We start from the raw sequence: 15,024 nt of genomic DNA, 5'->3' as shown, positions 1-15,024 counted from the left end.
ACTAGCAGGTCGGCTGGCTCTTCAGCAGTGCGACCTGGCTGCTCTCCCGGAAATAGGTTTCTGGCATTGCTGAGCCGGCCTGCTTAGCCGAGTAGACTAAGGGAAGACACTTGCTTACCTTCTATTTGTACTGGACGTTAGCAGAGCTCAGAACTGTTCTCCTTCTGCTTTTTCAGAGATCGGTTCCCATTGGGATTTAAGTCCCTTTCCAGCTAGTTTTGTGTTCACCTTTACATTTCTTTTTTTTCTTTTTTAAGCAGACTGGATGTGAGATTTATTACTGAACATGATTTGGTAGGGTACAGGAGAGCACCGTGAAAGCCCTCAGGAGTGTAGGGCTCGCCAGGGGACCACGATTAGGAATATATTTGACCCCACAGCCACCAGGAATCAGTCGCTTCTCAGCAACCATGTCTTCAAATTCATCTGCATTAAACTTAGTAAAACCCCATTTCTTTGAGATGTGGATCTTCTGGCGGCCAGGGAACTCGAACTTGGCTCTACGAAGAGCCTCAATCACATGTTTCTTATTCTGCAGCTTAGTGCGGATGGACGCGATGACCTGGCCAATATGAACCCTGGCCACTGTGCCCTGGGGCTTCCCAAAGGCACCACGCATACCTGTCTGGAGCCTGTCGGCCCCAGCACAGGACAACATCTTGTTGATTCGGATGGCAGGAAAAGGGTGAAGCCTCACTCGAATATGAGAGCCATCCTTGCCACAACTCTTTACCATGTATTTGTTGGCACAAATACGGGCAGCCTCCAGAGCTTCGGAAGAGAGTTGTTCGTATTCATCTGACACCATGTGGCCACAAAGCGGGAATTCATCAACTTTTGCCTTCTTCCATCCCAAGTCAAAGATGCGGATTTTAGCATCAGGGACACCTCGGCAGACGCCAGACTTTGGGTACGGCTTGTTCTTACAATACCGGTAACACCGGGCGGGGCGGCGACCTATGATGACAACAGGACCGTCGGTAGTGCGCCGGAGGAAAAGAGAGATACATTTCTATTTACATAAGCAGTTGATGCACATAACCGTTCCCCGTCCCCTAAGTATGACACTTTCTCTTAGATCTTCTGTTTACTGTTGGTGCACGTTTTGACTTCTTTTCCTAGTAAGATTTTACATGGTTTGTACGTGGAAAACATTTTAATTAAGATTTTTATTATAGTGCAGTGATTTTACTGACAGCTATCCAAACTTAAGATGAACATTCTCATTTTGGTGACCTATGCATGATTTAAATGTGTCCTTGGAGAGTGTTGATTCTTATTTTTTGTAATTGGCCCTTGAAAATATTCTATGAAAATAGTTTGAGACACTTTGAAATAACGATTAATATAAATAATTTTTTTTTTTTTTTGGTTTTTCGAGACAGGGTTTCTCTGCAACTTTTTTTAGAGCCTGTCCTGGAACTAGCTCTTGTAGACCAGGCTGGCCTCAAACTCACAGAGATCCGCTTGCCTCTGCCTCCCGAGTGCTGGGATTAAAGGCGTGCGCCACCACCGCCCGGCAATATAAATAATTTTTAAAAAGAAAAGAAAATGTCTATAAGATTGACAAAAAATTTCATAGGAAGGGGCTGAGTAACCCTTAGTAATCTGGTAGACTAAAACTGTGAACTAACACAGACCACCACCACCATCACCCCCTACCCCACTCCCCGCCAGAAGGGATGGAACTGTAAATAAAAGAAAATCAGTGTGTCTTGAGCACCTCAAACTTTTAAGTGTCTGAAATGAGCCTGCTCGTACTTGGAAATTCAAGCTTGGAAATAAAAAAATTATCTACAAAATGTAGAGTGATTCCATTTATAGTTGAAGATACTATATTGTTCCATACCAATGGAAAACATTGACGTTAGAAGATTTCTGAACATAGAGCCTCAAAATTCAAGACAAATAACTATCAGGGAAAAATTATTACTTTGCACTTGTGTGATTGATAATGTCATCTCTATACTCTCCTTTACCCTAGTTTTAAATTCTGGTTTTAGTATAAATTTTAAAGAAACCGATTATTGTGGTAAGTATTGATTGTCAATCTCACAGAATCTCTGGTCAAGCCTATGGGGATCATCCTGATTATTCTAATTGATAAGGGCCTTAATTGTGAACAGAACCATGACAGGCTATATCCTGCAGTTGTGAGCTAAAAATAAGCCCTTTCTCCCTAAACTTTTTAGTCAGAGTATTTTTATCACTGCTACAGTAGCAACAACAACAGCAAGGGAAGGGAGGAAAGAAGGGAGTGAGGGAGAGGAAGGAGGGAGGAAGAGTGTAAAAACGGAAGAGAGGGAGAAAGGGAACAAGGAAGGAAGGAGAGAAGGACAGGAAGGAGGGACGGAAACTAAGACAACATTAGTAAGATCCTTGATTTCTTAAAATTTTAGCATCTTCATTAGTGCTATATAGCTATGAAAATTAACTATATAGAATTGTGAGGGTTAAATAGGATATGTGCTTTTACAATCGCAAATTCTAGCATCACATACAGGAATCCATGGGCAATCAATGCAGACTATGTTTCTTTCTTCCCCACCCGCCAGGGGTGTGTCAATTTCTCAAGTGATTCTCTCCAGGTTCCTTTATATTCTCTTGTCTATATCTGTAGGAGAGATATAATCAGCTAACTTATTAAAGTTAGACATTTGATACTTTTCTGAGGGAGACCTAGATAGCATTTAATCTTTGTTGTTCATTTAGAGATCTCCTACTCAGTTGCAATTTCTGGTCTCCATCATTTCTTAATTTACATGAGAACATTTTTCTCATGTATCAAATAATAAAGTGATGAATTAATTACAAAGATCATGACTTCTATGCACAAATTTATTCTGTACTATTGCTGGAAAGACATTTTAGAGAATCTGCAAATATGTGGGAACAGAAGAGGGAAGAGATGGTATGTAAGCAAAGGTTGGCATAAGAATTTTTTCAAGAAAGAACTACACACACACACACACATGCACGCGCAAACATTCATATGGATGCCACTTACATATGACTCTAATATGTTACTCAAAAATTAAACATCTTCTTCACAATATGAAACATTTTAGAAGCACTAATAGGTGAGAAATATATAATGACCATTAACTCTGTCTGCATAAAATAAAAGATTGTAAATTGAGTTGCTCCAGGTTCTCTACTGTGAAAAATGAAGACATGAGCAAATGTTAGGGTACAGCCAGCTGTAGTAGTTTCAGTTTGCTGCCTGCCTTCACACTGCAAATTTCTCTTAAAATTAGGTTTCTCAGGTCACCTTTTCTCCAGAGATGTTTGTATTGTACAGATATTGGTTAATATATGAGTTTATCACTTTTAATTTGGAAAAAGTGGAAAGCCTTCACGTTATCTTGATGACTGATGATGCTGAAAACTTATCTGTGCGTATTGCACATTAGTATATCCTCTACTAGATAAAGTTCGCTTTTAATTCTTTAAAAAGACTACAACTGGACTATTCTCTTATTGATTTTTGGATAGCTTTTTATAATTTTGAATATGAATCTTCTTGAAAAATATAGAGTGGGAAATTACCATTCCTTAGTCTGTGCTTATTTTCCTACTTTGTAAAATACTATACTTTAGTAACTACTGTGATGTAGTTTTAAAGTTATTTTTAAGTGACAGAGTTAGCAAATTTGTCTTTGAGTTACATAACTTTACTTATTGTTCAATTTTTTTCCCAATCTCAAGATTTAAAAGAGGTTTTCCTCTGTATATTTTTTCTAAGCCTTGAGTTTTGGTTTGTACATTTAAATTTTAACCTATCCATATATAATGTAAGATAGATGTTCAACCAGTAATATGCTGGTAACCTCCAGAAGATGGGAGGGCCTTACTAAGTAGCATTTACTGATTTTCATTGTACAAATCTTCTCATTGGATGAGTTCTAGGTGCCAGTGGTTTGCCAGAATTTTTTTAAATACTTGAATATTTATTACCTGGCAATCTTGATGTACCTCAGGTACATGCCTAAGTAAAATGATATTTTAATTTTTTATATAGCTAATGAATTGTCATACTATAATTTTCAGACTAATAGCTTCCTCTTTTACCTGCAATACCTCTACTATAATAAGTAATGTTTCCGTGTGTGTGTGTGTGTGTGTGTGTGTGTGTGTGTGTGTGTGTGTGTATGTATTCTGGGTAGAGAAATTCCCAGTCTGTAGTCATCACCCAGATGCAGAGGAAGCAAGATGAGAATGCCTAGCTGATAAAAGGTACCAAACCATGTGGTTAACACAGACAAGAATTATGGGTTAATTTAAAATGTAAGAGTTAATTAATAAGAAGCCTGACCTAATAGGCCAACCAGTTTACAATTAATATAGACCTCTGTGTGTTTCTTTGGGACTAAACGGCTACAAGATTGGGGTGGGACAGAAAACTCTGTCAACAACATTGTCCCATTGTTCTCAGTAAAAAGTTACTGAAGCTAATAAAGTAAAAAAAAAATCTTGGCTTCTGAAAAAAATAAATTGTCCTAATTTGAATTAAATATAAAGATAGTTTCTGATGAAATGGATCACTTGTTGCTCTTGCAGAGGACCAAGGTTCAATTCCTAGCACCTACATAGTGTTTTACAGTCATCTGTAATTCCAGTTCCAGGGATCTAATGTACTCCACATGCAGCAATCTCTAATGTGGTGCACATATATAGATGAAGGCAAAATGCTTAGACACATAAAATGAGCAAATCTTTTTAATTTTGATTTTTTATTGTTTTTATTGAGTTATACATTTTTCTCTGCTCCCCTCCTTTCCTCTCCCCTCCCCTGTAGTACTCTCCCATGGTTCCTATGCTCTCAGTTTACTCAGGAGATCTTGTCTTTTTCTACTTCCCATGTAGATTAGATCCACTCTCTTAGGGTCCTCTTTGTTGTCTAGGTTCTCTGGGATTGTAATTTGTAGCCTGAGTTTCTTTGCTTTATGTCTAAAATCCACTTATGAGTGAGTACATATGGTATTTGTCTTTCTGAATCAGGGTTACCTCACTCAACGTGATGTTTCCTAGCTCCATCCATTTGCCTGAAATTTTCAAATTTTCATTATTTTTTCCTGCTGTGTAGTACTCCATTGTGTAAATGTACCGCATATTCCTTATCCATTTTTAGATCAAGGGGCATTTAGGTTGTTTCCAGGTTCTGGCTATGACAAGCAATGTTGCTATGAACATAGTTGAGCACATGTCCTTGTGGTATAACTGAGCATCCTTTGGATATATACCCCAAAGTGGTATTGCTGGGTCTTGAGGAAAGCTGTTTCCTAGCTTTTTGAGAAATCGCCATACTGATATCCATAGGGGCTGTACCAGTTTGCGCTCCCACCAGCAATGCAGAAGTGTTCCCTTTACCCCACAACCTCTCCAGTATAAGTTGTAATCAGTGTTATTGATCTTGGCCATTCTTAACAGGCATAAGATGTAATCTCAGAATTGTTTTGATTTGCATTTCTCTGATGGGTAAGGATGTTGAGCATTTTCTTAAGTGTCTTTCAGCCATTTTAGATTCTTCTGCTGAGAGTTCTCTGTTTAGTTCTGTACTCCAATTTTATTAGATTATTTGTTCTTTTGATGCCCAATTTCTTGTATATTTTGGAGATCAGACCTCTGTCTGTGGGGTTAGTGAAGATCTTTTCCCATTCTGTAGGCTGTCGTTTTGTCTTGTTGACCATATCCTTTGCTTTACAGAAGCTTTTTAGTTTCAGGAGGTCCCATTTATTAATTGTTTCTCTCAGTGTCTGTGCTACTGGTGTTATATTTAGGAAGTGGTCTCTTGTGCTAATGTGTTCAAGTGTATTTCCCACTTTCTCTTCTATGAGGTTCAGTGTGGCTGGAGGTCTTTGATTCACTTGGATTTGAGTTTTGTGCATGGTGATAGATATGGATCTATTTTCATTCTTCTCCATGTTGATATCCAGTTATACTAGCACCATTTGTTAAATATGCTTCCTTTTTTCTCATTTTCTTGCTTCTTTGTTAAAAATCAGGTGTTTGTAGGTGTGTGGATTAATATCTAGGTCTTCAATTCAGTTCCATTGGTGCTCCTGTCTGTTTTTATGCCAATACTATGCTGTTTTTAGTACTGTAGCATTGTACTAGAGTTTGAAGCCAGGGATTGTGATGCTTCCAGAAGTTCTTTTATTGTACAGGATTGTTTTGGCTATCCTGGGTTTTTTACTTTTCCATATGAAGTTGAGTAATGAGCAATTTTTTATAAAAAAATTCTTAAGATAGTTTGGGTTGTATCATGAAAGGAGAGAGAGGACATATGAGTATTTTATGGCATTCTTCCTAAAGCAATTCATTCCCAAATTTAAACATTTAAGAATTTAAGCAAATATTTGGATAGCTAATCAAATTTTCTGTAAGAATATTACAAAGTTTAGAATAAAGTAACCCATAGGGGTCAGTATTAACTCAGAATTGGAAGATACCACATTGTGATTAAGGATGTATACCTTTTTTGAGCTAGTTTACACAGTTTTAAAAATCAAACTCAAAAACTATTTTTATACTAGTGAAGTAATTGTTACAAGAATTTATTTGTTTTAGGAAAAACATACATAAACTCATAATCAAAGTGCATATTCATAATACAAATAATGACATAGGCAGAGATCCAAATTTGGTTATAACATGGAATGTGCTATTTTCTAAGCATTAAGAAGAAACAAAGTAACTTCTTAAAACATACTAAGAAAGTTTTCAAAGTAGTTTATGTCTTAATGGCAGCTAGGTAATGTGTTTATGATTTCATTCCAGTAAGATGGCTCAGTAGGTAAAGGCTCTTGTAACCATGACAACCTAAACTACATGATGAAAGGAGAGAATCAACTGCTTCAAGTCGCCTTCTGACTTCTAAATGTGTTAATGGGGCATGTTTCCAGACCATATGCAGACATGTGCTCAAGAAAATGAATAAATGTAATAATTTTTTCGAAAAGTTTTATTGACTTTATACTATAAAGTATAAGAGAATCATGCTGAACCATATTGAAATAAAGCATGAATTGACCAAAAATGTTTTCATACAGGAAGGAACTGCTTTTGCTATTCTTCAAATTTCTGAATTTCTAATAAATATGGTACTAAGAATGTCTAAGTTACAATACTCCCCATATTTCCAAATTCCCATTATTTGCCAAAGTTATCACTTTGGTAACTTGAAATGTCCAATATTCATATTAAAAAGAATAAAAAAGAACAGTTGAAATTATTTTGGTAACATATTCAGTAAGTATATTGCTAATTCTCAAGCATTTCTTTGTACGGTGTTCATTACCTCTGAATTATATTAGCTCAAATAGCACTTTTACAAATCCATGCAAGAAGCTCTTTGATGTGAGCGCTCAAGGACAATGGGCACTCTTTTCTCGGTTTTCTCCTACTGGCTCGCCATCCAGAAACAGACTTATTAAGCACATTAGATGGTAAAATTTTAAGCACATAGATAAATCTGCAATAAGACAGCCTTTGCTTAAGTGCTAGTCCACTCAAGACTCAACAGATTCTGCTTCGTGAGTTTCATTTCTTTCAACCTTAAAATCAATTCATAGTACCTTATTGATATATTTTTGTGAAAAAATAATTGGAATCATGTACATTGATTTATGACTCATGAAAGCTAAATGATTTCTAAATGATAGTTACTACTTCTATTTATCAGGGACTTCACTATCTTTTGTCCCCTGTTCTTCAATCCCATCTCAATTTTTAATCTTTCAAACATTCAGCCAAATATTTTCATATAGTTTTTTTTTGTACAGTCAATTGGTGTAGAATAGGCTAGGGATTTCAGGTGATTCTAAGTTACATAACTACAAGATAATCCAATTTCTACTTAAAATTAATTTAGATATGTACAACTCCAAAGTATTGTTTGTTAAACAACTTCTTCCCTCTCTCTTCTTTGCCTTCCTTCCTTCCCTCCTTCTACCTTGCTTGCCAGCTTCCTTTCTTCTTTCTTTCCTCCTCTTATCAATTTCTATGTCATATCATATCTTATCACCTTTTCTTATCAAAGACCCCACACTCAAGAAAAAATGTAGATAGAAGTATCTACAGTTAAGCTAATCTGTCCCCGTGAGACATAGTTGCAGAATGACTAACTGAAACATAATTTTGAGAGATAGAAAAGGGACTATTTCTTCCTAAACAATTTGTTACCACGGTGATGAAAACCTTGTCCAGGTGTAGCCTCACCCTCCTGTCCCTTAGCTGCCACATTCTTCTGTAGACTCAGTATGAAAGTCACATACATGTCTTTAAATTAATGGTTCAGCATGGGAGAGCCTGATAGCTTTTTTTACAAGTGTTCTCACATAGGTCCCTGAAAGGCACAGCCTGGGATCACACCAAGATGACATTACATGTCTTTTATAGACCTACCTCTCTAATCTAGAAGCTACTCTTTCCTCAAACAAATTTTACAAATGTATTGTCTTCTCAATAATAAAAATTATAACAAAATACTATTGTAAATAAACTGTACCAATAAAAAATGCTAAAAATCAAGCCAGGTGGTGATGGCAGTCACCTTTAGTCACTCAGGAGGCTGGGGCAGGTGGATATCTGTCGGTTCAAGGCCAGTCTGGGCTACAAAGTGAATTCCATGGAAGACATGGCTACACAGAGAAATCGTGTCTTGAAAAAAAAGGAAAAAAGGAGAGAGAGAGAGAGAGAGAGAGAGAGAGAGAGAGAGAGAGAGAGAGAGAGAGAGAGAGAGGAGGAGAGGAGAGGAGAGGAGAGGAAAGAAGAGAAGAGAAGAGAAGAGAAGAGAAGAGAAGAGAAGAGAAGAGAAGAGAAGAGAAGAGAAGAAAAAAAAGAAAAGAAAAGAGCTTAAAAAGATTGCTTAAGCTTGAGGGAGAATTGTTAGCCAATGTGACAATGTACATCTTAATTAGTTAATAATAATTTTTAGTTTTGAAGAGTTATTTTCTACAGTGGCAAAGGTCCCCTTTGGCAGCATTTCGAGAAAAGTCATCAAATATACTAAGCTAGTAGAAACATGTCTTTTGTACAGATTGAAATGCTGTGGTATCTACTAACCAGCTTTTTTTTTTTTTAAAAAAAAAAAAAACACCTTTACTTCTAAAATCACTTTGATTCAATATGAGGGAAAATAAACTGTCCACTACTAGAGTTCATGACATATATAATGTTAATTTTAAAATCTGAATTACTAAAATTTCAGTGATGTTTGTCTTGTGTTTTCTTGTGATGTGCCACACTGTATTATACCTTTATTGGGCAATTATAGCTGGAAGCACCACTTTGCCATCAGGAATGATGGAAAGATGATGAGCTTTGGGGGTGAGGAACCATCAGTGCCTAATATTTACCACTGCCAAATGGTAGCTCTCAGATTGGATAGGGAAAAACTGCATTGAACCTCTTTAGATTAAACATTGCATTTTTCCTGTTTTTTAATACCATATATATATATATATATATATATATATATATATATATATATATATATATATATATTGATTACTTCAAAGTATCTCCCACCCACTATAACTGGAGCTTGACCTGACTTGAAAGAATGAAGGAAGAACAGATACATAGGCACATGTAGAGAAAAACTGCATCGGGGGTTGAGTGCAGTCTGATGGAGTGGTACTGACTACAACAACCAGAACCACCACTGTGTTTATTACGTACAGCACAGAGAAGGGGGTTAAGCTAGTCTCAGTAGGAGATGTTTGTAGGCAAGCCTTCCCAGGCTGTAAACATTCAGGATGAGGAAGCTAGTTTTTGCACACAGCCATCAATCATTCATAAACACTCATAATTATACACGCTGTCAACATAGGCACTCTGACACTAGAAGAAGGCTTTGACATCCATCTGTGCCAGGGAAACAGCTTTTCAATTTCCCATGGGTCTGAAATATAGATTCTTAGCATTGCTGTGCCCATGTGTGCTGGCTGCTTTTATGTCAGCTTGACATGAGGTAGAGTATCTAAGAGGAAAGAGGCTCAACTGAGAAAGCACCTACATAAGATTTAGCTGTGGGCAAACCTGTAGGGCATTTTCTTAATCAGTGAGAGAGAAATAAAGCAAGCTGGCTGAGTAAGCCATGGAGAACAATCCAATAAGCAGCACCCACCCATGATCTATGCATCAGCTTCTGTCTCCAAATTCCTGCCCTGATTGCTTTCAATGATGAGGAAATAAATCCTTTCTTCCCCAAATTGCTTTTGACCATGATATTCCGCCACAGCAATAGAAACTCTACCTAAGATACTATGTCAAACAACACTCAGATATTCATTTGCTCATTATACATTCACTCAGGGCTTATACAGCTCCGCACAATGCCACAAGAAATTCTTTTCTGTTTTCTGTATCTGTTTTTTTTATTTGTCCTCAAGAGCCATGAACAAATGTCCATTCACCTCTAAGAAGGCCTCAGCAGCCTGAGGAAACAATTCAACCCACCTACATCCACCTTGTGAATCAGTGTGTTAGTTAACTAAGCTATTTAGTGGTGCATGGATGACTCAAGGGTGGCTACATCTCTAATGGGCCCACTTCTGAAGGGGCTGGCCTTCCCAAAAGCTGCATCAGTGAAGCCCTCTACACATCTGGCTGGCATCTGTGCTAATGTGTTGACCAACAGTTGTAGACTGCTTGTGTAAATAACCGTGTGTGTGTGTGTGTGTGTGTGTGTGTGTGTAAGTGCATGTGTGCCACAGCAGATGTGTGGAGGCCAAAGGACAACCTGAAGGGTTGAGTTGGTTCTCTCCCTCTAGCGGGTCAGTCCCAGGGATTGAGCTCAGGCCATTAGACTTGGTAATGAGGGTATTTATAAAATAAGTTATTTCGCCAGTCTGTTAACATAGTCTTTATTGAACTACATCTCCAAAGCATTGTTTTATTAATTTCCAGTTCAGCAATTTTACTAGGATGTATCTCAATATTAAATATCCTGAGGAAACTCATCCAAGATCCTGGGAGCCCTTTCATGGGTAAATTCAAGTTTATTTCCTTTAAGAATATGTGTCTGGAAATTTGTCTTTGTCTACCTTCATTATCAATTATCTTCTTTATAATCCTTTTAAGAATTTTGCTTTTCCCAATTTTCTTCTACACAGTGCCAGACACTTGTGAATTTATATTTTATTATTTCCTCATCTCATCACCAAGTTCTATGTGTCTTCATTTTGTGATTTATTTTACAAAGTCCAATTTCTTTAAGATCATAGCTAACTACCTTTACCTGTACTGTGACATTATTCTTCTGTCCGCTGTCATGGTCTCCTATTTATCTTTCTTATCTATTTGGAATTATATAGTCTGTGCTCAAGAATGGAAGGCAGGCCACGTAAAGAAATGCTTATGATCTTACTGTGTTTTTTTATTTTGAAAAACAAACCTCAGTCCAGCCAGGGAAGCAAGCAGGCTAACTGTGGGACTTCACTTTTCCTTCCTCTCCTTCAACTCCATAAGAAGTATTAGGGTGATCTGAATGACATTGCCAAATAATGGGGAGACAGACCTTCAAGTAGCCATCTATTGTCACCCAATAATGCTTCAAGTGCTTGGACTGGGTTACCATTAATTGAATTGTTGGCCAAAGGAGTCCCATGGGAATCCCCAGACAACCCAGGAAGTTGTCAACACTGTAGGTTGCTCTCAACAAACTGTCAGCAAGGCCTTATTGCTGAAAGAACACCTGAATATGGAGAACTTGAGCTAGTACCTACATAGACTGTTCAGTCCTACATTCTATCGTTTTTTGATATGGACAGGAAGTTACTCTGCTTGTTATAGAAACATCAAATGAGCTGCAAATCATTTGATCTGCAAGGATGTCCTTTCTGCAAGATATACTGGTGCAAAGGTGGCACAAAATAGATAACCACTTGCAATATTTTTCTTTTTTGTTTTCAAGATAGTCTCTCTGGGGATACAAATTACTTGGAAGGGTAGGCTATACGCCAAGCAGTAGATAGCCAACAGAAAACGAACTTAATGGCATCGTTGGAGGTTCTTTGTCTTCTAATAATGTCATCTCAGAACCTTTTCTTTTTTAATATTTTAAAAATTTGATCTTCCTATTATTTATATTTTATTTATATTTTTATTCTCTCATTTAACTTACAGGTTCTTTGTAAATATATTTTGGCTGGTTTTTTTGGTGTTTTTATGAGATTCCTGTGTGTGTGAATGAGTGAATCTCAGTTTCTTGTGCCTTCTTTTGGACTGCTTTCTTTCTGTTTCATTGTTTTGTTCAATCTCAGTGTGTGGGATTTTGTTACATTTTATCACATTATGTTATAATATTATAACCGCTTATGAGCCTTTTACTTTTCTGAGAGACAGGATGGATGGAGATGAGGAGGGAGGTGGGGGGACTGGGAGGAGTAGAGGGGGAGGAAATGATTATCAGGTTGTATTAGGTGAGGAAACAATCTGTTTTCAATCAAAGGGGGAAAAGAGAAACTATTGTTTACCTGGCATGTGGGAGGAAGTCTGGCTGTCATTTATACTTTATTCCTGCTCAGCTAATGGGCAGTGTTATCATCCCTGTCCTCTACTATAGCACCAAAGTTCTCTTTGCTTTCTTATCTCATTTGTCATTCCCTGTTCCCTCCACATGTTACTTATTTTCATGACCTTCAGTTCACCCCACTTCTGTTTTTCAAGAGAAATCTCAGATGCGAGCGGGGTGACCCTTGCCTGCATTAGTTTTACTATGACAAAAAAGGAACTTGGCTTTCTAGTTCAAGGTGTGCTGTTCCTCTTGAGAGGCGGATCGTGCTGGGATCTATGATGAAAACATCTTTTCTTCCCTTCTTCATACACCTTTATACATTAGTGTCTCCTTTTTTTGCGATCCTTCTCTTCAGTTCTGTATTATTTTAGTTGTCTTCTGGTCTTCTGGAAAAGAGGTTCTGGGGTCAAAGGAGGCTTACTCATTTTATGGGATATTTCCAAGGACAGAATTGGAGAAGTGACAATTCCCACTTCTGTCTTGGAAATGGAAGTCGGTTCGGTGACTTGGATTTATTTTTATTTTCATTTCCTGGGGCTCAGACATCCCACACTGCTTGCTGCCTGAATGTGCCATGAACTTTTCAAAAAAAAAAAAACCTTCTTGTCTTTACTTAGGCACGCATTTCAATCATAAAGACTTTTATTTCACTGACACCTGTTTACTCATCTACTATAACTAAGCTTACTTTCTACTTCAAGACCTAACAACTTGCTTTGGAGTTTGTCTCTTCTCCAATATTAACACTAAATTTCAATAATTGTGCTTTAGGATATGTGTGTAGTTTTATGTGATGCAAGCTTCTTTGCTCTATTGTGATTTTGTAATTCTTTATCACGAACTAGACTAGACTTAGAGACAGTGAAATACTGTCAATGTTGCTTTTATATCAAGTTAGGCAAATTAGGACTATGCTAAGCAATTGACACAACATGGAGTCATCTGAAAGAGGGAAATTTAATTGAGAGATTGCCTCCCTCAGGCTGCCTGTAGGCAAGTCTGTGGGGGCACTTTCTTAATTAATGGTTGACGTGGGAGAGCCCAACTCACTATGGGCAGTGCCATCCTTGAGCAAGTTCTTCTAGGTGGTATAAGAAAACAAGGTGAGTAAGCCATGGAAAGCAAGCTAGTAGGCAGTGCTCTTGTGTGGTTTTGCTTCAATTTCTGCCTCCAGGTTTCTGCCTAGATTTCCTGCTCTAACCTCCTGTTCTTCATAAAGTAAATTGTAAGTTTAAAGAAACCTTTTACTACCCTAAGATCCTTTTGGTTATGGTGTTTATCATAGCAATAGGAAGAAAATTAAGGCAGCAATCATATCCATTGTACAGTTGGTAAAGTACCTGCTTTGTGTGTATAAGCACCTATGTTTGATCCCTAACATTCTTGTGAGAGCTGTGTACATGGATGCATGTCTGTAACCTCTACAGTGCTGGAGTGAAGCAATGGGATGATTTCTAGAGCTCAGTGTCAAGCAACCTAGACAAATCAATGAGCCACAAATTCAATAAAAGACTTTGTTTCAAAAAAGAAATGGAGAGTGATTGCAGAACACATCTGGTTTCAATCTATAGCCTCCATGTACATGTGCACAGGTATCTGCACACATGTGTACATACACTTACATTAAAACATACGCACATACACATGTCACATGCATGCAAAAATGATAGTTGATTGAATAAAAAAATGCTTTACTTTGAAACATGTAGTGATGAGATGTGGATTCCTTGTTCCGTCCATTCCAGCTAGCGTACACCCAAAACAATCACACGGAAACTGTATTCATTTAAACACTGCATGGCCTATTAGCTCTAGCCTCTTACTGGCTAACTCTCACATCTTGATTAACCCATTTCTATTAATGTGTATCGCCACTTGACTGTGGCTTACCGGCATGAATCTAACCACCATCTGTCTTGGGTAGGAAAAGCATAGCATCTGCCTGACTCAGCTTTCTTCCTCCCAGAAGTCTGCTCTGTCTACTCCACCCACCTAAGGGCTGGCCTATCAAAAGGCCAAGGCAGTTTCTTTATTAACCAATGAAAGTAACATATAGACAGATGACCCTCCTACATCAGAAACAACTCTCAAAAATCTTGTTCTGATGATTTTAAATCTACCCACATTTTATCCTAAACACAAATGAATATATTTGCTATAAAGAAAATTTGACAAATAATTATATAGATATGACTACAAAATACCAGTTTAGCTCAGAAAATATAGATTGGTGTGATTAAGATCTTTATATTTCTCAAAGGCTTTCATAGCAAATTTGTTTTCCTTCAAGTAGAAATGTGATTTTTGCTGCTTCCGGAAGCCCACACACCACCTGCAAGCTGTCAACAAATGAGGTATTTCTGTCTTGCTTTCTCATCAGTAACAATTATTCCAATTGCATCACAGCTGACAGTTCTCACTCTGCAGCACGCAAGAAAATAAGTTGTTATTCTTCCTGCAGTAAACAGCTAGAAAAGCTAGCTTGAAAAAAAGCAAAAAAA

General features: G+C 37.5%; 1 pseudogene; it reads right to left on the bottom strand.

Annotated features, from left to right (window-relative positions):
* Window positions 1–324: 324 nt before the first annotated feature.
* The window catches only part of LOC119821695, a 33,312-nt pseudogene continuing 18,612 nt past the window's right edge, over window positions 325–15,024 (bottom strand).

The sequence above is a fragment of the Arvicola amphibius genome, chromosome 8 (assembly GCF_903992535.2).
Source record: "Arvicola amphibius chromosome 8, mArvAmp1.2, whole genome shotgun sequence".
NCBI classification, from domain to species: Eukaryota; Metazoa; Chordata; class Mammalia; order Rodentia; family Cricetidae; genus Arvicola; species Arvicola amphibius.
The sequence above is the reverse complement of the archived record's forward strand: the minus strand, read 5'-3'. Positions and strand labels throughout refer to the sequence as shown.